Source organism: Hemitrygon akajei, chromosome 6 (genome assembly GCF_048418815.1).
Source record: "Hemitrygon akajei chromosome 6, sHemAka1.3, whole genome shotgun sequence".
Classification (NCBI taxonomy): domain Eukaryota; kingdom Metazoa; phylum Chordata; class Chondrichthyes; order Myliobatiformes; family Dasyatidae; genus Hemitrygon; species Hemitrygon akajei.
Genome location: NC_133129.1, coordinates 3,717,998 through 3,742,466, shown reverse-complemented (window position 1 = coordinate 3,742,466; position 24,469 = coordinate 3,717,998). Strand labels below are relative to the sequence as shown.

Here is a 24,469-nt window from a genome sequence, read left to right as displayed (position 1 = left end):
CAACTGAGATGCCCCAGAACCTGGCAGCCAGGAAGCCACATACCATCGGGAATCTTGTTTTTGCCCACAGAGTCTCCTGTCTGCTCCACTAACTAACGAATCCCTAACAACACAGGGTGCCTTTTCTCCGTCCAACCCTTCTGGGTGACAGAGCCAGACTCGATGACAGAGAAACGCCCGCTGCGAATTTCCACTGTGAGGTCATATTCCTCCCCCACCCCCACCCCCATAGTGTCCAAAGTAATATACCTGCTTTTGAGGGGGGTGGCCACAGGGGTATTCTGCACTGGCTCCTTAACCCCTTTCTATTTCCTGACTGTCACCCACTTCCCTATGCCCTTGCCCTTGTGTGTAACTACCTCGCTACATGTCCTATCTATCATCCCTTCAGCCTTCCGAATGATCCAGAGTTCATCCAATTCCACTCCAACTCCTTAACATGGATTGTTAGAAGCTGCAGCTGGCTGTACTTGTCACAATTGTAATGATCAGAGATACTGAAGGACACCCTGCCTTCCCACATCCCACAAGAGGACCATTCAACTGCCCTGCCTGGAATCTCTACTGCCCCAGCTGAGCTAATGTAAAGAAGGGGTGAGGGAAACATTTCTTTTTCACTTTTTCTGACTGAGGCCTCGAAGAGATAAAGCCTCAGGATCACCACTCTGACTCTGTCCACTCCGACGATCTCTGCTGTGCTTGCCCCTGCCTTCCTTTAATTTGCTTTTGCTAATCAATTATTTAGTCAGAGCTGCAAATAAACTACTGTGATTTGTGGTCTTTTCTACACCGTTAGCGAGCCTGAGTGAAATTCCCTCTCTTCAAGCTACTGATCTCACGATCGGTCGCTGGTCAAAGATACAAAAAATACTGTCGCGTGTTGCCACTCAAAATTCTGAATTCCAACAAACGTCGTTAAGTGAAGGCAGCTCTGACGGAATGCTTTGCTCATCCCCAGGGCTGAGGGGTTTATGGATGGTGGTAATTTGTGTCAAGTCTGGCTGGGGTCGTCACGATTCTCCAAATCTGTCGTTGTGTGATCTCAACCTGGCTACATTGTCTCCCTCATATATCTCCAAACTAATTCCCATGATGAGCAAAATATAAGGGGTGGGTCAAATTCAAATCTGCAAATGAATTATGCATAGATAAACAAAGTAAAATGCATAAATTAAATACTGTAGGGTGATATAAAATGAAGGTGATGATATAGAAATCTTTTTTCATAACAACATGCAGGCATTCTGGAGGCAGACACAGTAGAATTTCACAAATCCAAAAATACATCACATTGATACACCCTGAGGACCAAAGAGATTTTGACACGTTGGTCCTCATAAATCAAAGTATTGAGTACAAGAATTGGCATGTTATGTTCAAGTTGTATCAGATGTAAGTGAGTATTTGTGCATTTCTGGTCACCCTCCTGCAGCCAAGGTATCAATAAGTTTGAAAGAGTGCCCAAAGATGTGACGAGATGTGTTGATCTTGGGGACCTGAGCTACAAGGAAAAGTTACAGACGTTAGGACCTTATTCTCTGAAGCACAGGAGAATAAGAGGACATTTGATGGAGCGATACAAAGCTATGAGAGGAATAGAGAAGGTCCATCCATCCGCCAAAAGCAGAACCTCCAAGTGACACAACATTTGAAATCTGATTTCCAACCCGTTCTGACATCTCAGTCTATGGCCTCCTTTTCTGTCACAATGAAGCCACCCTCAAGGTGAGGAGCAACACATTATATTCCATCTGGGAAGCCTCCAACCTAATGGCATGAATACTGATTTCTCCTTCCGGTACAAAAATTCCCCCATCCCTGTTCTTCTATTCCCCAATCGGAACTCTTACCTCTTCTCAACTTATCTATCACTTACCCCTGGTGCCCTTTCTCCTTCCCTGTCTCTTATGGTTCACTCTCCCCTCCTGTCAGATACCCTCATCTCCTGCACTTTGTCTTTCCCACCCACCTCGCTTCACCTATTACTTTCCAGTTATCCTTCTTCCCCTCAATCCACATGTTCATTCTGGAGCCTTCCATTCCCGTCCCGAAATGCCGACGGTTTGTTCATTTTCAGGGACGATGCCTGTCCTGCTGTGTTCCTCCTGCATTTTGTGCATGCTGCTTTCGATTTCCAGGATCTGTGAAATTCCAAGTGTTCTGGATAGGGTAAATGCAAGGAGGCCTTTCCCCCTGAGGATGAGCGCGATCAGAACTAGACGTCAGGATACCGGGTGAAGGGTGAAATGTTAAGAGTGAATATGAGGGAGTGTTTTTTACTCAGTATGTGGTGAGAACGTGGATGGACTGCCAGTGTAAGTAGCGGATGCGGGGTCGATTTCACCCCCTTATGCGGATGTGAGGGGTGTGAAGGGCTCTGGTACTACTGAATTTCCATGGGACTAGGCAGCACAATTGTTCAGCATAGACTAGATGGACCGATTGGCCTGCTTATGTGCTGTACTGTTCAACTGTTGTAAGGGCAAGAGGCTTATTTCACAATAGGTCCATTGAAATGTCCCATCGAAGCTGACCTTGAGCCTGGTGGTCGGTGCTTTCAGGCTCTGGCATCTGGAGAGGACAGATGAGAGGACCTCCGGGGTATTCGGGCTGTTTGGTTCTGCTGGCTCTTTACCGAGACAAAGTCCGCAGAGGGGAAGCTGGTTCCTGAGATGTGCTAAACTGTGTCTACGGATTCTTATGGTTTCGTGCAGAATAATTGCCATAGCAAGGCATTATATATCCAATGCTTTCTATCGTGCATCGATAAAAATTTGTAATCTGCATCGCGAGCACGCAGACATTCTTTGTTTGTGCCCTGCATTTGGGTCTGTGGTAAACTATGTATACCTGTCTGGACACGTCCCTCTGCTGACTGATCCTGTGGCTCCTCCCACAGACCCCTGTATAGAGGCGATTGGGTCACTGCTCCTCCCTCAGTCTAGATGTCGTGCTCCCTTTTGCTGCTAATAAAAGCCTATCGTTCACTTCCAGTCTCCGAGAGTTATTGATGGTGCGTCAGGGTCCTTCCCCAGCAGCCTTGCCCCTACATTGTGACAGAGCGCTCTCGCCGAACATGGACCCAGCAGACACAAACACTGTTTATTCAAACTCCCGTTAGCCGGAATCCCGCACAGAGTGCAATTTAGAAATTCAAGATAGTCACTCAAAATCCCAGTTATCAGTTTAGGGGGATGGGGTAAATACGTCAGTTATATAAGGTCAAGGTGTTGTTCTGTTTTGCTCGCCGACCAAAACCCCCTTCACCCACCCGGGTCATTGATAATACGGGCAAACCTGTTGGTCGCCTGGAGGCTCCCATGGGGGGGGGGGGGGGGTGGATACTGTCATGGTCCGGATTGGGTTCCCTTTAAATTTACCTTGTCTGTGTTACGATCCGACCGTTGGATCCTTGTTTCCCTTTAATTCCTTGTTTTCCCGTGTCCCTTGGGCTTGGTGATTAAAGGCAATTTACTCGCGACCGAACCGGCAGTTTATAAGTTTCCGGCTTCAGCCGTTCAGCGAGTGAGCGTTAACGAAGCTGGTGCGAGTCAAAGTCATCTATCCGGAGCCAACTAGGTTTCTTGCCGGAGCAAGCCAAGTCTCCTTCCGAAGGAAGGACCAGCAAGCCGCCTTCCCTTGCCCGAGCAGGTCCGGCAAGGTTAACCCGCCAGGGTGAGTCAAGAGCTCCCGCTGCTTGGGGCAAACTTGTGCCCAGTTATAGTACCGTCTATCGTTGTGTGGTCTCCGTATCCATGTCCTGTGTTTAAAAGAGTCCTGACCCTGTGTCAAGAAGAGTCCCGACTCCGTCCTGTGTCTAAGGAGGATTCCCGGCTCAATGCTTTCTATCCTGTGTCTGAGTCTGTCCCATGAATAAGAAGAGTTCTGGCTCCATAACCTGTGTCTAAGGAGGAGTCCTGGCTCAGTGTTCTATGTCCTGTGTTTAAGTATCGCGTCCAGGCTCCGAGGTCCGTGATCTGAGTCCTAGCCCAGACCCCGAGTCCCAGCCTAGCCCAGACCCCGAGTCCCAGCCTAGCCCAGACCCCGAGTCCCAGCCTAGCCCAGACCCCGAGTCCCAGCCTAGCCCAGACCCCGAGTCCCAGCCTAGCCCAGACCCCGAGTCCCAGCCTAGCCCAGACCCCGAGTCCCAGCCTAGCCCAGACCCCGAGTCCCAGCCTAGCCCAGACCCCGAGTCCCAGCCTAGCCCAGACCCCGAGTCCCAGCCTAGCCCAGACCCCGAGTCCCAGCCTAGCCCAGACCCCGAGTCCCAGCCTAGCCCAGACCCCGAGTCCCAGCCTAGCCCAGACCCCGAGTCCCAGCCTAGCCCAGACCCCGAGTCCCAGCCTAGCCCAGACCCCGAGTCCCAGCCTAGCCCAGACCCCGAGTCCCAGCCTAGCCCAGACCCCGAGTCCCAGCCTAGCCCAGACCCCGAGTCCCAGCCTAGCCCAGACCCCGAGTCCCAGCCTAGCCCAGACCCCGAGTCCCAGCCTAGCCCAGACCCCGAGTCCCAGCCTAGCCCAGACCCCGAGTCCCAGCCTAGCCCAGACCCCGAGTCCCAGCCTAGCCCACCTATTCCCAGTTCCACTTTGCTCTCCTTGATTTCTCTCTGTTCTATCCTTGCGTCACGGCTCTCCTTGTAAGTAGTAATAAACTCTATTTAGTTAACCCTACAAAATGTGTTTGTGTCCTGCATTTGGGTCCTTGCCCCCACATTGTGACACCCTCCATGACTCCCTCCTTTTCTGCAGCCGTGCCACTATCTCCGATCAGCCTTCATCTCTTCTTCCTCCTTCCCTGTCCTTTCGGAAACATCTAAAGCCTGGCATTCGAAGTAGCCATTCCTGCCCCCGAGCCATTGAAGTATCTTTAATGGGCACAACATCACAGCACTGATCCACACTCTCAGCTCAGCCGCTGTGTTTGTGAATCGTTCATTAGTGGAAGGGAAAATACTGGAAAACATTTTACAGGACAAAATTTATTATCAGAGATGAAGCAATAGTGGTTTGAGGCAAATTTCTACCCCTGAAGAACAATTCCAATGAAACCACAAGTACAAATCCAATCAGAAAGGAAGCCAACTAGTATGGCAAAATGTCGTGAGCATCCTTCAGGACTGGGAAGGAAGGGGGGAAGGTGCCAGAGTGTAAAGGTGGGGGTAGGGGAGGGCCAGCAGGAAGCTGAGAGGTGAAGCCAGATGGCTGGGGAAGGTCAAGAGCCGAAGAAGAAGGAATCTGATAGGACAGGAGAGTGGACCATAGAAAAAAGGGGAGGAGGAGGAGACTCGTGGGGGGGGGGGGGGGGGGGTGGAGTAATAGGCGAGAGGAGGTAAAATGGTCAGAGTGAGGAATAGAGGAAGATGGAGGTTAGGGTAGAATTGATTTACCGGAAGGAGAAATCGATATTCAGGTATTCGGGTTGGAGCTTACCCAGGTGGAATATAAGGTGTTGCTGCTCTGTCCTGAGGGGGATCTCATCACGGCACAAGAGGAAGCCATGGAGCGACACATCAGAACAGGAATGGGAATGCAATTAAAATGTTCAGCCATCGTAAAGTTCCTCTTCTGGCGGATGGAGCAGAGGTACTCGATGAAGCGGTCCCCCAATTTACAACGAGTCTCACCAAAGTAGAAGAGGCCACATTGGGGCCACACTGGACACAATAGACAATCCCAGCAGATATTCAGGTGAAGTGTTGCCCCACCTGGAAGCACTGCCTTGGGCCCTGAAGGGAGGTGGTATATGGGCAGGTGCAACACTTAGGCTGCTTACTGGGATAAGTGCCAGGAGTGAGATTAGTGGGGAGGGAGCGATCCCTACGGAAAGCCGGGGGGGGGGGGGGGGTAGGTAAAGATACGTATGTTTAGTGGTAGGATATTCAAATGCATGTTAGTTATTTTCCAACAAATGACGCCTCTGATAAAGCAATGATCCCTAATTACTGTGTCACAATGTTCTGCCGAGTATAGCTCACTGAACTGGGGTTTTCTTTTCAGCTTGTGATGGAAAGGCTTCAAGCAGATTAACACTAAAGGTTCAGTTCATTGCAGTGTGCAAATAGATTGAATGGACTTCCGAACCAACAGAATAGGCTGCTGGCAACGGTGGTGGAGATGGATACGATAGGGTCTTTTAAGAGGCTTTTGGATAGGTACATGGAGCTTAGGAAAACAGAGTAAGCCTAGTAATCTAGTAACTTCTAAGGTAGGGACATGTTCGGCACAACTTTGTGGGCCGAAGGGCCTGTATTGCGCTGTAGGTTTTCTACGTTTCTATTATATGGCAGACCAGGAAGTGCGACACCATGACAGGGTGAATTGTGAGATCAAGAAACCATCTAAACTTACAATTATCACCAGTCTTATAACATTGAGATACTGTAGCGTGCAAAAGTCTTAGGAGCAAAGTATGTTTGAAATGTCGAGGGAGGGGTGGCCGAGAAGGAATGCGACAGGTGGTGGGGGCCCTGCAGTTTCCATACCATGCAGTCGTGCAACATGTTAGGATGCTCTTTATTTCACATCTGTAGAAGGGCGTAAGTATTGCTGTGCGTAGGCCATCTCTCTTCAGCCTCCAGAGAGAGAGTTATCTTGACTTCCATTCTCGATGTCGTCACTTGCAGAGCTCAGTCATTTTGGATCGGCAACAACAACCCCTCCGCGGTCTCCATCAGCACAGGTGCATCACGAAGCTGTGTGCTCAGTCCCCTGCTCTACTCGCTTTGCACTCATGACTGTGTGGCTCAGCACAGCTTCAGTGCGATATTCAAGTGTGCTGACGACACCGCTGTCACCGGCTGAATCAAAGGTGGTGGCCAATCAGCATATAAGATGGAGACTGAAAATCTGGCTGAGTGCTGCTGTAACACAAACCTCTCACTCAATGTCAGCAAGACCAAGGAGCTGAGTGTTGACTTCTGAAGGAGGAACACAGAGATCCACAAGCGAGTACTCATGGGAGGGTCAGAGGTGGAGAGGGTCAGCAACTCTAAATTCCTCCGTGTTTTTATTTCCGAGAATCGGCCCTGGACCCGCCACCTATGTGCAATTGCAAGGCACCTCTACTTCTATACAAGATATTTAGAGGAATAGACAGAATGGACAGTCAGCGCCTCTTCCCCAGGGCACCACTGCTCAGTACAAGAGGACATGGCTTTAAGGTAAGGGGAGGGAAGTTCAAGGGGGATATTAGAGGAAGGTTTTTCACTCAGAGTGGTTGGTGCGTGGAATGCACTGCCTGAGTCAGTGGTGGAGGCAGATACACTAGTGAAATTTAAGAGACTACTAGACAGGTATATGGAGGAATTTAAGGTGGAGGGTTATATGGGAGGCAGGGTTTAAGGGCTGGCACAACATTGTGGGCCGAATGGCCTGTACTGTGCTGTATTGTTCTTTGTTCTTTATGAGTTTGCGAAGATTTGGCACGACATCTAAAACGTCGGCAAACTTCTACAGATGTGTGGTGGAGAGTACATTGACTGGGTGCATCACAGCCTGACATGGAAACACCAATGCCCTTGAACGGAAAATCATACAAATGTAATGGATACGACAGAGTCCTTCACGGGTACAGCCTTCCCCACTATTGAACACATCTACACAGGAGGCTGATGCAGGAAAGTAGCATCTGTCATCAGGGACCCCAATCACCCAGGACATGCTCCCTCTCACTGCTGCCATTGAGAAGAAGGTACAAGGGTCTCAGGACTGACAGAACGAGGGTCAGGAATACTTATTACCCCTCAAGCATCAGGCTCATGAACCAAAGGGAATGACTTCATCAACTTCACTTCATTATTAGATAATAGGAGCAGAATTAGACCATTCAGCCCATTGAGTCTGCCCCGCCATTCCATCAAGGCTGATCCAGATACAACTGCCTTCTCAACAAATTATTTGATGCCCTGACCGAGCAGGAAACGATCATCCTTTGCTTTAAATATGCCCACGGACTCTGCCTCCACCGCAGTCTGTGGCAGAGAATCCCACAGGTTTATACTCTGGCTAAAAAATTCCTGCTTACCTCTGTCCTCAAAGGTCACCCTTCAGTTTAGAGACTGTGCCTTTTAGCTCTGGTTAGCTGCTATAGAGGAAACATCCTCTCGACATCCACACTATATAGTCCTTTCAACATTCGTTAGGTTTCAATGAGATCTGCTCGCATCCTTCTAAATTCCAGTGAGTACAGGCAGAAAGCTGCCAAACAGAACTCGTATGTTAGCCCCTTCATTCCTGGAATCCTCATGAACCTCCTCTGGACTCTCTCCAAGAAAGCACTTATTTTTGGAGATATAGGCCCAAAACTTTTCTTAGAACTTAAAGAAACAACAGCACAGTGTGTCTTAATGCACTCACCATATTCTGTGTAAATCAAACTTACCAACTCTTATAAGCTGCACCCCTGCCCACTCCACACTACATTCGTCCCCACTCACACACGTCAACCTTAAAACTACATCTTGCTATATTTGGGGCCATGGAGCATTGTGACCAGTTTTGGGCCCCTTCTCTAAGAAAATATGGGCTGGCATTGGAGATGTTCCAGAAGAGGTTCACGAGAATGATACTGGGAGTGAGAGGGTTAACATAAGAGGAAAGTGTGATGATTCTGGGTCTGTTCTCAATGGTGTTTAGCAGAATGGGAGGGGGTGAGCTCACTGCATTCTGTCAAAAGGCTGAGACAGAAGAGATGGTGAGAGGATGCTTCCGATAGTGGCGAGTCTAGGACCAGAAGGGACAGTCTCCGAATAGAGGGGTGTCCTATTAAAACAGAGATGAGGAGGACTTCGCTAGTCAGGGTATAGTGAATCTGTGGAATTCATTGCCACAAATGGCAGTGGAGGCAGTGTCATTGTGTATATTTAAAGCAGAGGTAGATAGGTTCTTGATTAATGAGGGTGTCAAACATTGCTGTGTAAAGGCAGAAGAAAGGGATTGAGGGTTAAAACAATTAATCATGATGGGATGGCTGATACGTCATGTGGGTTGAATGGCCTAATTCTGCTTTTGTAATTTGCGGTTGTATTTGAGGATGTCTTTACAAACACTCTGAGAACTAAGTAATACAACTCCATATCCAACAATGGGAAAATGGTCCATCACACACAAGAACACTTCCATACACAGGAAGAGGCAGAACAAATGTGAAATACTACAAGACATCAAACAATCCATGGCCAAAGTCACTCAAATCTCATATCTTCCCCATTCTGACATGTGCTCTGAAAAATAGCTGAAATTCTTGACCACATCTGCATGCCCTTTTGCATTTAGATATTGCCATATGATTTGCTGATTAGGTCATTGGATTAACGAGCAGGTGTACTTAGTAAAGTGGCCAATGGTATAAGTCACTCATAAGAAATTTGACTGGATGCTTGACAATATAAAAAAAGAAACATATTTCTCACTTCCTGCATCTGTAGTGTTCGGATTTCCAGCAAAAATCTCTGCCTTAGGCTATGGAAGCTTTCAATGGTACCGAATGTTTCTTCAGATATGAAAAGTGTAAAAGAGAAGTAGGAGTGGATGTCGGACCACTGGAAAACGATGCTGGAAGACACTAGCACATGGCGGAAGTTCCAGGTTTCAGGGGTCATGAAGTGTGTGAAGTTACCATTGTTAATGAGAAGGTTCTTGAGAACTGAAAGGTCTGAAGGTAGAAAAGTCATCTGAACCACATGGTGTACACACCAGAGTTTTGAAAGGGGTGGCTGAAGAGATCTTTGAGTCATTAGTAATGATCTCTCAAGAAACACCAGGTTCTGGAATGGTTCCGGAAGACTGGAAAATTGCAAATGCCACTCCACTCTTCAAAAAGGGGAAGAGGCAAAAGAAAGGAATTTATAGGCCACATGATAGCATAGCATGTAGTCAGCATAGTTTCCTCAAGGTAAAATCTTGCCTGACAAGTATATTTGATTTTTTTTGAAGAAAGAATAAGCAGGATATACAACAGAAAATTGGTTCATCTTGTGTATTTGGATTTTTGGAAGTCCTTTGACAAGATGCCACATACGAAGCTGCTTAACAAGCTACTGACCCATGGTATTACATCGAATATCCTAACATGGATAAAAGAGATCAGGGTATGAAGGGTCCCGGCCCGAAACATCGACTGCTTACTCTTTTCCATAGATGCTGCCTAGCCCACTGAGATCCTCTCGCATCTTGTGTGTTGCATGAAGGGAGCCTTTTCTGGTTGGCTGCCGGTAACTCGTGATGTTGCACAGGGGCCTGTGTTGGGACCGATTCGTTGTACATTATATGTTAATGATTTGGATGATAGAATTGTTGGCTTTGATGCAGACTTTGCAGATGATATGAAGGTACGTGGAAGGCAAGGTGGGTTTGAGGAAGTGGAGCGACTACAGAAGGACCCAGACAGATTAGGAGAATGGGGAAAGAAGTGGAGATGGAATGCATTGTTTGTAAGTGTATGGTCATACACATTGGTAGAAGACATGAAAGGTTAACTATTTTTTTAAATGGGAAACAAAATACAGAGAAAACACAAAAAAATACAGCAGAGCAAAATGACTTGGGAAACCTTGTTTAAGATTCCCTCAAGTATAATTTCCAGATTGGGACTCAGAAAAGATGACCAGTGCAGGTTGACCTCACACCTACTCATTGTCTTCTCCTGTCCATACTACACCAACCGCTGCCACTGGGCTATAAACGTGCAGGAGCAGTGTGGGGTTAAGTGCGTTGCATGCTGCCTTGGCTGGGGCTCAAACTAACAACCTTCAGATCGCTAGCCCAAAGCCTTAACCAATTGGCCACACGCCCCACTCACTGTCCTCAGCCCAATAGTGATTGCTGTCTGTGCAGCATTTACCACCACCTTAATTAGGCCTCTATCTACGATCGTTCTCCGGTTCTACATATTTGGCACGTTCAGCCCAGAATTCCGCAACAGGTTGTAGAGTCAATGTAGGAGGAGGCCAATTAAAAACAGATAATATTTCTTCACGTGGAACATGGTGTTCTCGTTGGATCTCATTGCGTCTGCATCTTGTGGTTGGAAAACCGGTCTTCTCAGTCTCCTGCGGTGGATCAGTCTCGTCGCTTTCTGTGGACGGAACGAAACGGTTAACACGAATCTAGATCATGCAATGACACCACATCCGACTCCCTCCCCCCAATTCACTTATAACCTTTGAAAGGATTTGGATCGAGACGTGAATGGGAATTCCCACAGAATAAATTTTGTCATCATCAGTGTTTGACAACAAAACTAGATATGAGCCCAAACATTTATTCAGTTGGAAACCTTACGATGACGTAACAATATAGGTCTTGTTGTTGACAGGAAGATGGTCTTGGGCTATAGGATAATATTGATAAAATAGTGTGGTACTTAGATTCAGACCGTGAGCATATGAAATAACATCAGACTTTTGGCATTCAGCCCTTCTATTCTGCTCTGCTATCCCATTGTGGTTGATTTATTATCCCTAACAACCCCATTCTCATGTCCTCATCCCATCATCTTTGACACCCTTACTATTCAGGAATCCATCAATCTCTGTTTTAAGTATTGCCACAGGCATTTATGGCTGTAAATTCCACAGATTCAGCATCCTCTGGCTCAGGAAATCCCTCAGAATATCCATTCAAAAGGAAAATCCTATATGAATGGCAGAGTGAATTTAATCCTGTCTGTGATTCAGTTTCTAGGATACAGGTGTTTGAATATCAGATTTCTTAGGATGAATCTGGAAGAGAGGGAAATGGATACAAAAATCATAGGAACTAAGTAAATGAAACGAGTTGGGGACAGTAACAGATCGAGGCTGTAATTTAAGGAGGAACCTGATTATCAATGATATTAGAGACATGGAAATAATTTGAATATTTTTCAGTGTTAATATGTTTGAAGTTGATACACTAACAGTTTAAACTGGATTATTGTGAAGGGAGATGGCTGCAGAGATTCAGTCAAGAGCTAAATCTCTGAGGGATTTCGCCTCATGGACTAGTCTTGTGTAGACCAAGAGACCAGATTCACCCTGGGTTGACTACACTACCTGATCCCAGTGCATGTGGGATGGCTAGAGTTGAAACTTTCCCGTATTGTTGTTTCTTCTGGGTTCCAGAGTGTCCTTTTGTGCACATCAACATTCGATTTGTAATTAGAATGTAGAACATTCCAGCACAGTACAGGCCCTTCGGCCCTTGATGTTATGCCAACCTGTCAGCCTTCTCTAAGCTCAATCTATTATTTATCATTTTGTTATTTACAGATACAACGACCCACCGAGTCGTGACACCCAGAAACTCAGGGATGTAATTCCAGCCTAATCACAGGACGGTTCACAATGAACAATTAATCTGATAACCGGAACATTTTTGGACCGTGGGAGGAAGCCAGAGCACCCGGGAAAACCGACGCTCACATGGGAAGAGCGCACATTCTTTCTAACAAGGGGTGCCAGATGCTCTAACCCTTTCCTCTAGTTCTGCCGAAGGGTCTCTGCCCGAAACGTCGACTGTACTTTTTCCATAGATGCTGCCTGGCCTGCTGAGTTCCTCCAGCATTTTGTGTGTGTTGCTTTAATTTACACCATCTGCAGGTTTTCTCTTGTTTCCTCCTACACATCCATACATTTGTCTATCATTTAGTGGCTGTTTAGCCGGTACGTTTAATCCGAAATGTATCTCAAAATGCTAAATAGTCTACAAACTCTTCTGCAGGAGTCACTGTTATGATGCAATCAGTATTTTCTGTGATGCTTCCACAAACAGCGAACGACAAGTACTGACTGGGACGCCTCAAGTGTTTGAGCCAGTTCCCAACATCCCCCGACTGTCTGAGTGAATCAGATTTCAGTCACGTCCCAGCAAGAGCCTTCAGCATTAGTACATACAGTACCTGAGTTTGTCACCATAGAGAACGGCGCCCATCACTAAAAGGGCGAGAGTTTTCAGTCCGAGTGGGATACACAACATCCGCACGGTTTCAGAAGCGCCTGTCCCTGAAGAGAAAGTGAGAGAGAGGTCAATCCAGACTCAGGCAAAGGGGGAGAGACCAATAATGTAGACTGATTAAAATCTGTAGGTGTGTAGATGAATTTATCATTTAGCAGATTTTTACTGAAGAAACTACAGATGATAACTTGTGAGTGAAGGAATAAAAAAAGGGATTAATAAGAATGTAGAGATCTGAGTGACAAGAATTAAACACTTGAACAAAAAGTTTTAACCTGTAGTAAGCCCATAGATCAGAAGGTACAGAAGCAGGTCTGGACCACTTGGCCCATCGAATCTTATCCGCCATTCCGTCATGTTTGCTGTTGTGTGCTGGGGCAGCAGGCTGAGGGTAGCAGACACCAATAGAATCAACAAACTCATTCGTAAGGCCAGTGATGTTGTGGGGGTGGAACTGGACTCTCTGACGGTGGTGTCTGAAAAGAGGATGCTGTCTAAGTTGCATGCCATCTTGGACAATGACTCCCATCCACTCCATAATGTACTGGTTAGGCACAGGAGTACATTCAGCCAGAGACTCATTCCACCGAGATGTAACACTGAGCGTCAGAGGAAGTCATTCCTGCCTGTGGCCATCAAACTTTACAACTCCTCCCTCGGAGTGTCAGAGACCCTGAGCCAATAGGCTGGTCCTGGACTTATTTCCACTTGGCATGATTAAATATTATTTAATTATATATGGTTTTATATTGCTATATTTCTACACTATTCTTGGTTGGTGCGGCTGTAATGAAAACCAATTTCTCTCGGGATCAATAAAGTATGTCTGTCTGTTATTCTTCTCAACTCCATTCTACTGCCATCTCCCATAAAATTTGATGCCCTTTCTAATCAAGAAGTTCTCAACCTCCGCTAAAAGACCAAGATTTGACCTTCACAGTCGTCTGTGGCAACAAATTCCTCAAGTTCACCACCATCTGGCTAAATAATTTCCCCACAAATCTGTTCTAAAGGGACGTTGTTCTGTCCTGAGGCTGTGTCCTCTGGGTGCTCCGGTTTCCTCCCACAGTCTAAGGATGGACCGGCTCGTCGGTTAATTGGTCATTGTAAATCGTCGTGGGTTCAATAGGTGGGTTTCTGGGTGGTGTGGCTCGTTGGATCGAAAGGGCCTGTTCCGTGCTGTATCTCTAAATGAATAAACAAATAAATAATGAGGTGGAGAGTCCATCTTATCGTACTGGGGGACCACTCCGTAGTTATAACTGTAGGATAAAAGCTGTCCTTCAGCCTGGTGGTCCGTGCATCCAGGCTGTTGTACCTTCTGCCCAGTGGGAGAGGGCCGAAGAGAGAATGTCCAGGGTGGATGGGAGGGTCTCTGATTTTGCAGTCTGTTTCACAGAGACAGTGAGAAGTGTAGACAGAATCCATGGTGGTGGGCTGGCTTCTGTCTTGATGAAGGGGTTAACCTGTGAGGAGAGATTCAGTCACCTGGGACTATACTGTCTGGAGTTCAGAAGAATGAAAGCGATCTTATAGAAACATACAAAATTTTGAAAGGGATAGATAAGGTAGAAGTAGGAAAGTTGTTTCCATTGGCAGGTGAGATTAGAACTAGGGGACATTGCCTCAACATTCGGGGAGAAGATTTATGATGGGGATGAGGAGAAACTGTTTTTCCCAGAGAGTGGTGAATCTGTGGAATTCTCTGCCCAGGGAAGTAATTGAGACTTCTTCACTAAATATATTTAAGAAACAGTTAGAAAGGTTTTTACATAGTAAAGGAATTAAGGGTTTTGGGGAAAGGGTAGGGAGATGGAGCTGAGTTTACGGACAGATCAGCCATGATCTTATTGAATGGCGGGGCAGGCTCGATGGGCCGGATGGCCGACTCCTGCTTCTATTTCTTATTCTCTTATGGATCAATGTGACAGGTTGAGCCCTGTAATTGTGTCCTGTCTGCCTCTATTGAGAAATATACCTGATATAATCATTATATATACCTGAACTATAATCACTATGTATTAGCTATTTACTATACTATGTAATCACTTCTAGGTACCGAATATTAATATGTATTATTTTACTAGGCACATTTTGTTATGTGTTGTTTTCACTAGATACTTTGTACTCTCTTAGCTGCATATTATGGCACTTACAGTACACCTGCTTGTTTTGCAACACTATTAGCTGCGATGTATCCCATGTATTACACTCAGCCTTTGTTTAGTACGAGATAACGGTGGCGGACAGGATGCTGCGAGCAGGAATGTACTGTGAGGGAGGTTGTCTGAAAAACATAATCTTGGCCACGAATAAGGCCCCAATGCGAACGGGTGAAAAACAATGGTGACGTACCGCGGGCTAGGCAAAAGCGATTAATTAATTCATATATAGATGATATGCAACTAAAAATTGATTGGGTATGCTAATAAAACCGAAATGTAACTGAGATAAGAAATTACTATAAAGAATGCTGTACACCGGAACTCGGTGGGCTTTCGGTGACAAGTTCATTGATTGCCTCAGCCTTTGTTTGCAAATAAAGGTTTAATTTTCTTGAAGAATTGTCTGTGTCTCCAAGTCATTTCAAGTAACCACAACAAAATTGGCGACCACGAGCAGGGTCGGAAAGAGACCCGCGGAAAAGAAACGGCAGATCGGGGACACTTCCCAGTCCTCTAGGGACCCCCATAAGGCTAACAGAATTAAGGGTGCACCCAAACAAAAGGTAAGCGCTTTTTGCGACAATTTGGACTAAGAATTCTGTTGGCCTTGGAGTCTCAGAAGTGTGGAACCACTGCCGAAGGGTCTCTCCGGTCCAAAGAATCTGGCAGAATTGGGGGTTAACAGGAGGCTCAGAGGATTGATCAAGAACACTGCAGTGAGGGTAAGTACAAATAAGTTAATAAGAAGTTAAGTTAAGAAAAATTCCATGTGGTGTTGGTAAATCCCTGTGGATACCCCTTCGCACAGAGCGAAGGGCTGCACGGGCAGGGTAAGGAAAATTGAGTAAATCCCTGTGGATACCGCTTCGCACAGAGCGAAGGGCTGCACGGGCAGGGTAAGGAAAAATAGAATAGAATTAGAGTAGAAAATCCTCGTGGATACCGCCTTAAGAGATAAGGGTCTGAACAGACGAGGTGCAAAGAGCAAGTTCTGTGGGTACCGCTCTGAATAGAGGTCTGCACGGGCAGAACAGAATAGACTAGGCATAGAATTAGAGTAAATAATATTATCCAGTAAACAAACTGTGAATCTCTGAAATACCTTAAAAAGAGAGAATAACATGACAGGTAAAGGAACAGCAGTAGAGATTCTGAGCAAAAAATTCCCATTAGTTCAAAATGAGATCACAAAAACTTCAGAAAAATAGGAAAAAAGAACCAAAAACCTGGTCACAAAGTGGCCAAGAGAAGGAACGTTTGATGTAAGTTTGTACGAAGAAATGGAGGGACTAATTAAAAAATTACAAACCAAAAGATAAAATCTAAGAAAAGAGGGCAAAAAAGAGAATGAGAAATGTAAGTGCTAAAACTCTTCAGAACGGAGGGAGAAAAGCTGAGGAGGACAGGTAGAATATTGATTACAAACGAGGAAGACACTAAGGTGCTGGAGAAACAGCCTGTTAAAGAGAAAGAAGGGTACGGTGAGAAGCTGGCTTCAGCTCCGTACCCAGATGCGAAAGAAACAGAAAAACCCCCTCCCTATAATGAGGAAGGAACCCCTAAGCAGTGCCCCCTGCTGACGGGAACAGTAAACATGCAGGGAGAAGTCCAAGTTTGGGATAATGAGGAGGAAAAAAACAATACGAGAAGGAAAAAAGCGGCGATATAGAATGAGATAGAGGGAGAAAAGATAAAGATAGAACAGGAAAGAAGGGAGATGGAAAGAGAAGTGGAAAGGCTACACCAGCTGAGAGAGAAGAGGGATTATGAGGAGTATCGGTTATACTGTAGAGACAGACAGACTAGAAGAGAACAGGAATCATCTAGACGGCAAGAATGGAGTGAGTTGAGAGGAAGTTGGAGGAAGGTAGGAAACGAGAGTTTGAGGAAATACGAGAGAGGACAGAGAAGCAGATATTGGAGATGGAAGAGGGGACTAGAGTGGAGAAGGAGCAAGGAAGAAGGTATACCCCAGGAAGGTATGAGTGGCAGCCAGTAGTACTAGGGCCAGCAATAGATAAAGAACCAAGTGAGGAAGGAAGCTTGATTACATGGAACGGGGAGAAGGAAATGCTGCACTGCTGGTAAAGGGATCAGGACAAGTACAGTATATCCCTTGGGGATCCCAGGACCTGGAAGGGCTGAAAAATACTCTGCCTAGTCTGCACGAGGGGGCAGGAAAGTGGATTAGAGCCTTTGAGGAGGAAACAACGGGACAATTGTTGGCTATGGGAGATTTGAAGGCACTGCTGATAAGATTGATGGGAACTTCCAAGTTGAAAGAACTGATGGAGATGGCTGGCTTACAGAATGTGGACAGTCCACAGACTGATGGGGCCAATTTTGATCCAGTGAAACAGAGGGTATGGCAGGCCCTCAGGAAGCTTTATCCACCCAGAGTAGACCCCAAAGCCTTAAAGGGGGAACTACTGGGAGACACTGAAAACCCAGCAGCCTATGTAGAAAACCAGTTGAAAAAGTGGAGACTGGAGACTGAGCAAGAGGTGAAAAATAACTTGTTTCTGAACTCACTGTTCCGACAGAGCATTTTGGATGCAATGCCTCCGCAGGTCAAGTCTAAATTGGAGGAGGTGGTTGGGCTGTCATCACTGACCCCACAAGCATTCAGTGATCACGTAGTCCACGCAGTGGAGAATTATCGGAGAGACAAACGAAAGCTGGCTGAGCAGCAAGAAGAGGTGCAGTGAAAGCTATTGCAAATTCAGCTCGAAGAACTGAAAAAGGAGGACAAAGACAAAAGCAAAAAGATGCTGCCAGCCATCACTAATGTGAGTACAGCCATTACACCATTAGATGGAGGAACTGGTCATTCTGTCAGTCAAGGGCCAGAAAAACCCCATGCCAATAATGAATGTCTCCGGCGGAACATTTCCACAGATGCCCTATTGGGGACAGAGTAGAGTTAAGCAACAGCCCAGACAGGACTGGAACTCCCAAGGAGGGGGGCAGAGGAGTTATGGGCAAAGAGGATTAGAGAGGAGACAGGGGGAAAAGAGGCAGAAAGATTGTGCTGGGGATGCAACCAGCCTGGACACATGAAGAGAGACAGCCCATTTAAACCATGGCCTGTCTCGTATCAGCAGGAGCCGATGGCAAGGGAGCCACAGTTTGGCTACATGCCGGCTCCTGGGGGTCCAAGCGGACCTGTGAACCCCTATGCAAGGTATTAGGGGTGCCCCGAGAACTCGAGTGGGAAGGGACATTACCCAATGATAACGAGGGAGGCAGATGAGGAACCCATTGTTCAGGTTATGTTAGAAGGGCAACTGACACCAATGATGATAGATACTGGAGCCACGTACACTTGTGTACAGCCACAGTATGCCCTTCACCTTCCCATGTCAGGAAAATTTATTAAGACGGTAGGGTTCTCGGGGAAAACACAGTTGACACAGTGCACGGCATTTGAAAATGGGAAATAAAGGAATTGTCTTACCAGTACTAATATCTAAAGGAACTCCGATTAATTTGTTAGGCAGAGATGCTTTATTGAAACTGGAATTAAAATTAGAATGCACCAGAAATGGGTTAAGTGTGGAAAGAGCAGGGGCTCAATTGATAGTGCGAGAAGATAAGAGAGCCAATGTTTTTTGGATAGGGGACATAGAAGATCAGATCTGGGATACCTGGGAAAAGTGGAAACAGGGTGTGCAGGCCATATTACCTGAGGCGGTAGCGCCCAAATCTGAGTTACATTGTACTGTAATTTTCGATGAGGCTCAGAATAAGGAGGTAGAGAGGAGATGGAACATGAGGACAGATATTCGACAACACCTAAAAGGGGAAGCCATTGTAATTGGGAAGCAGGGGGCAGCCCTGCAAGTCAGGTGGAATACCTTCTTGAAAGAATGGTACAGGATACCGGAAGCTGTACCCCACATAACCTTGCTGGTAAATGAGGGATACCAGTCTAAAGACTTAGGACCCCCTGGTAAAGCAGGTAAGCACCGTAATGGTTTGGAGAAAGGTTATGCCTGAGGTATGGATATCCGGAGACAACAACTACATTAAGATAGGGGTAAACATAGATGTGACAGGAACTATGAAGGAAGTTGAAGTAACTCCTCAGCCACACATGCCGTTGTTGGGGCAGGCAAGGGTCGGCAGAAAAAATAAAATATTGGACAAGTTGCCATCTATTCTGTGGTCGCAACATGACACGGACGTGGGGAAAATAAAAACAGCCAGTCCAGTGGAGGTAAGGTTAAAGAAAGGAGCAGTTCCACCTAGGAGACCACAATATCCCTTAAGACCGGAAGCAGAGGAAGGTATAGCGCCGACAATACAGGGACTGTTAGCGGCAGGAGTGCTGAAGAGAGTAAACAGCCCCTGCAATACTCCGTTGTTGCCTGTCCCAAAAGCGGACAGGTCTAAATGGAGACTGGTGCATGAGTTACGAGCAGTGAATGAGGTAGTGGAGGATTTGGCAGCAGTGGTCCCGAATCCACACACACTGCTGACTAATATCCCGCCAGAAGCAAGCTACTTTTCAGTAATTGATTTGTGTTCGGCTTTCTTCAGCATTCCCCTAGCCGAACAGTGTCAGTATCTGTTTACATTTACATACAGAGGCAACCAGTACACCTACACTAGAATGCCACAAGGATTTAAGCATTCACCTCATGTTTTTAATAAAGTATTGAAGGAAGATTTGGATGGCATTTCATTGGAAAGTACACTGATACAGTATGTAGATGATTTGTTGATTTGCTCTGAAAGTGAAGAGCAGTGTGAACAGGATACCGTGATACTTTTAGAGAAACTGGCGTATGGAGGGCATAAAGTATCTAAGAAAAAGCTGCAATTTTGTAAGCAGCAGGTGGAATATTTAGGAAGGATGGTATCTAAAGGCGTAAAGGCAGTAGCGTCGAGTCAGATTGAGGCGATACCGAAGGCTCCAAAGCCCCAAACAGTAGGGCAGATGATGACGTTTCTGGGAATGACAGGATATAGCTCAGATTGGATAGGAGAATATGCTGAGATTGTGGCACCTTTGAGGAAGATAATGAAAGAAGCAGGACACACAAATTTGAAGAACGGCTTACAGTGGAATGGAGAGGCGGAGATAGCTTTCAATACTATTAAGCAGGAATTGCAGTCAGCACCAGCTTTGCCTGACTACGAGAAGGTTTTTCATTTGTATGTATCCAACCGACAGGAGGGTTATGTCACAGCGGTTCTAACACAAGAGACAGGCACAGGAAAAGCAAAGCAGCCAGGAAAGTGTCTGGGTGTACATCAGTTATTATTGCACCCCAGGTAAGCCTAAAGCCGGAACCCATGATAGAGGACCTGGTTGAAATGCAAGGTAGGGCAACGTTGGCAGAACAGACAATGTGGAGGCGATTGGGGGGGGGGGGCAAGCAGAACTTAGAAGGCCTGTGGAGCACAGAGGATGGTTTGTGGGTAGCTCCTACTCCTTTGCTGACTATCCTAATTTCAGAAGCACATGGAGTGGACCATTGTGCAAGGGGGGAAGTAATAAGGAAAATAAAAAAGGATGGTTTCTGGTCGCCTTATTTACAGGCTTCGGTAGACTATATTTTAGCACAGTGTGAGATTTGTGCACAGAATAATGTTCGAAGGGGGATTGCAACCCCAATAGGTCACATACCCGTGTCTGAAGGACCATTTCAACATCTGGTGATCGACTACGTAGATATGATAAAGACGGTAAGAGGAAAAAGATACATTCTGGTGGTAATTGACAGGTTCAGCAGATGGGTAGAGGCAATACCCTCGAAGGATCAAGGGGTAGGAACAATGGTAAAGTTCCTGACAAATGAAGTGATCCCAAGGTTTGGAATACCTTCGGAGATTAGCTCGGACAACGGTTCGGCCTTCATCCAAAAGGTGGTCAAATTGGTATTACAAGTACTGAGAATAAAACAAAGGTTTGGATGTGTGTACCACCCACAGTCACAGGGCATGGTGGAAAGAATCAATGGCACTCTGAAGGCCAAACTAAACAAAATTTGTGCAGACACTAAACTTAATTGGGTTGATGTTTTACCGTTAGCATTGATGAGTTACCGCATGCAAACTAATCGAATAACATGCCTGACACCGCATGAGATGCTCACTGGGAAGCTATCATACCTGTGATAGGGGTAAGCAAAAATGTTGAATGGATAAACTATATATACTACAATCAACAGAGGTTCATCAACTACACCGATGATGCACTGGAGGCCTTAAGGCAACAGCTGGATGCAACTAGCAGGGTGGCGTGGCAAAATAGACAGGTACTAGATTGGCTTTTGGCAGAAAAAGGGGGGTGTGTGTGATGTTTGGAGATCAACGCTGCACTTTCATACCGAACAATACTAGCCCAGAAGGGTCTTTCACCAGAGCAATGAATAAATTAAAGGATCTGTGGAAGGAGGTCAAACAGAATGCAGGATTTGGGCATCAGTGGTTTGACTGGTTAGAAAGCAAACTAGGGGGATGGGGTGCGTGGCTGATTAAATTGGCAATGACTGCAGGCATTGTGCTGATAAGTTGTGCATTTATTCTGTGCTGTTTTCTTCCATGTCTCAAGACTTTGATAATGCGTGCGACAGCAAAACAATTCCCGATGCTCCTGGAAATTGTTGAATCTGACCCTAGACAAGGAGAAAAGCCGATGATGTACTGTTACAGTCTGCACGATGCATCAAGCGGACTGGAAGGTGTTAATAATGTGGACACTAGTCTGTAAGGGTGTCTGAGTCTTTTTTCCTGTCTCAGCTACGGAGGGACAGGTTTTTGGCTCAACAGCCTAGGATAACAGAGAGAGATCATTTTGAGCTCCGAGTATGGAAATTGTAGTTGACCCAAATTTGGGATTAAAATGCTGGACTTTATTTTGGCTTTGGTGCACGGCCTCTGAGTGTTCTCTTTCTGTGTGAGATCCTGTGGGTCTCAAAGGGGGGATTATATTGAGAAATATACCTGATATAATCATTATATATACCTGAACTATAATCACTATGTATTAGCTATTTACTATACTATGTAATCACTTCTAGGTACCGAATATTAATATGTATTATTTTACTAGGCACATTTTGTTATGTGCTGGTTTCACTAGATACTTTGTACTCTCTTAGCTGCATATTATGGCACTTACAGTACACCTGCTTGTTTTACAACACTATTAGCTGCGATGTATCCCATGTATTACTCTCAGCCTTTGTTTAGTACGAGATAACGGTGGCGGACAGGATGCTGCGAGCAGGAATGTACTGTGAGGGAGGTTGTCTGAAAAACATAATCTTGGCCACGAATAAGGCCCCAATGCGAACGGGTGAAAAACAATGGTGACGTACCGCGGGCTAGGCAAAAGCGATTAATTAATTCATATTATAGATGATATGCAACTAAAAATTGATTGGGTATGCTAATAAAACCGAAATGTAACTGAGATAAGAAATTACTATAAAGAATGCTGTACACCAGAACTCGGTGGGCTTTCGGTGACAAGTTCATTGATTGCCTCAGCCTTTGTTTGCAAATAAAGGTTTAATTTTCTTGAAGAATTGTCTGTGCCTCCAAGTCATTTCAAGTAACCCTCGTCGTGGGTTCAATAGGTGGGTTTCTGGGTGGTGTGGCTCATTGGGTTGGAAGGGCCTGTTCCGTGCTGTATCTCTAAATGAATAAACACATAAATAATGAGGTGGAGAGTCCATCTTATCGTACTGGGGGCCAACTCCATAGTTATAACTGTAGGATAAAAGCTGTCCTTCAGCCTGGTGGTCCGTGCATCCAGGCTGTTGTACCTTCTGCCCAGTGGGAGAGGGCCGAAGAGAGAATGTCCAGGGTGGATGGGAGGGTCTCTGATTTTGCAGTCTGTTTCACAGAGACGGTGAGAAGTGTAGACAGAATCCATGGAGGGGGCTGGCTTCTGTCTTGATCAATGTGACAGGTTGAGCCCTGTAATCGTGTCCTGTCTGCCTCCTCCCCCCTGACATTCTGCAGAATCACAATCAGGATTAGGATAATTTCACCGGCTTGTGTTTTGTGCAGCAGTACATTGCAATCATCAGCATCGGTATGTGCTGTGTTGTGTGATGTGGGCAATCACAGTCTCTTAACCATGATGAACACACACAAAATGCTGGAGGAACTCAGCAGGCCAGGCAGCATCTCTGGAGAAGAGTAAACAGCTGACGTTTCAGGCTGACCCCTTCATCAGGACTCACACCCTGCAGAACAGGCCCTTTCATGAGTTCTGATGCAGAGTCTCAGCACAAAACATCGACTGTTTACTCATTTCTGGTGGGAGGAATGTTTGAAATTCTGAGATTGATGTGACTGTTGGGCTGTAGTTTATTTTGCTCTCCTTCAGTTTCTGTTTTCTTTCTTCTGCCGATTGGTGGGTTGGGGTTCTAGAGGGACGATGTATTGTTTTTTGTGAGAGGGAGGGGTTAGGGATTGGTGTCTGATGTTCCTGTTGAATTTTCTGTGTGGGTGATCTGTGTGGGGAGAGGGTGTTGGGTTTGGTGCTGTCAGCACTGTATTTTTTGAGAGGGAGGGGGTTGGGGGCTTGGGGCTTTTGACCTTCTGACGATCGTCTTCCAGGTGGGTGATCTGTTGGCTTTTGTGCGAGGGAGGGAGGTGGGGGGGGTTTGAGGTTTGCGAGATTTTTCTTTTTCCTTTTCATGTGGGGGTATTGACGTCTTTTCTTGTAACGAATCCCATGGTTTTTCTGGATATCATGGTTATCTGGAGAAGATGAATATCAGAGTTGTATTCTACATGCAAACTTTGACAATAAATTGAACCTTTGATCCTTTCCCCATAGACGCTGCCCGACATGCTGAGTTCCTCCAGTATTTTGTGTGTGTTGCTCTGGATTTCCAGCAATGGCAGATTTTCTCCTGTTTATGACCATGATTGTTCTTGGCAATTTTTCTACAAAAGTGGTTTCCATCACCTTCTTCTGAGCAGTGTCTGTACAGGACGGGTGAGCCCAGCCATTATCAATACTCGTCAGAGATTGTCTGCCTGGTGTCAGTGGTCGCATAACCAGAATTTGTGATCTGCACCGGCTGCTTGTACGACCATCCACCACCTGATCCCATGGATTCACGTGACCCTGATCGGGGGGGGGGGGGGGCTAAGCAGGGGCTACACCTCGCCCAAGGGTAAAGTGAAGGCTAGTGGAGGGTAGGAGTGTCTTACACCTCCTTTGGTAAAGACGTTATCTTCACCCTGACACCCCGTTATACATTGCAATACATATTAATTAAAAACTGTAAATTTCAATAAGAAATATATACCTACATGTAGAATTTTAAATTAAATAAGTAGCACAAAAAGAGGGAAAAATAGGGAAAAAAGTGAGATGGTCCTCACTTTTCTGATTGT

At 46.0% G+C, this 24,469-nt stretch overlaps 1 protein-coding gene and 1 long non-coding RNA gene across 2 annotated transcripts in view; one reads left to right on the top strand and one right to left on the bottom strand.

Moving 5' to 3' along the window:
- Positions 1-24,469, bottom strand: part of LOC140728798 (uncharacterized) — a 250,874-nt gene that overhangs the window by 66,274 nt on the left and 160,131 nt on the right. The window lies entirely within an intron of this gene.
- On the top strand, positions 12,297-22,698 carry LOC140728821 (uncharacterized). The gene is made up of 3 exons (XR_012099190.1): positions 12,297-15,819; positions 17,641-17,886; positions 21,660-22,698. It is a non-coding gene; the product is annotated as an uncharacterized lncRNA (long non-coding RNA).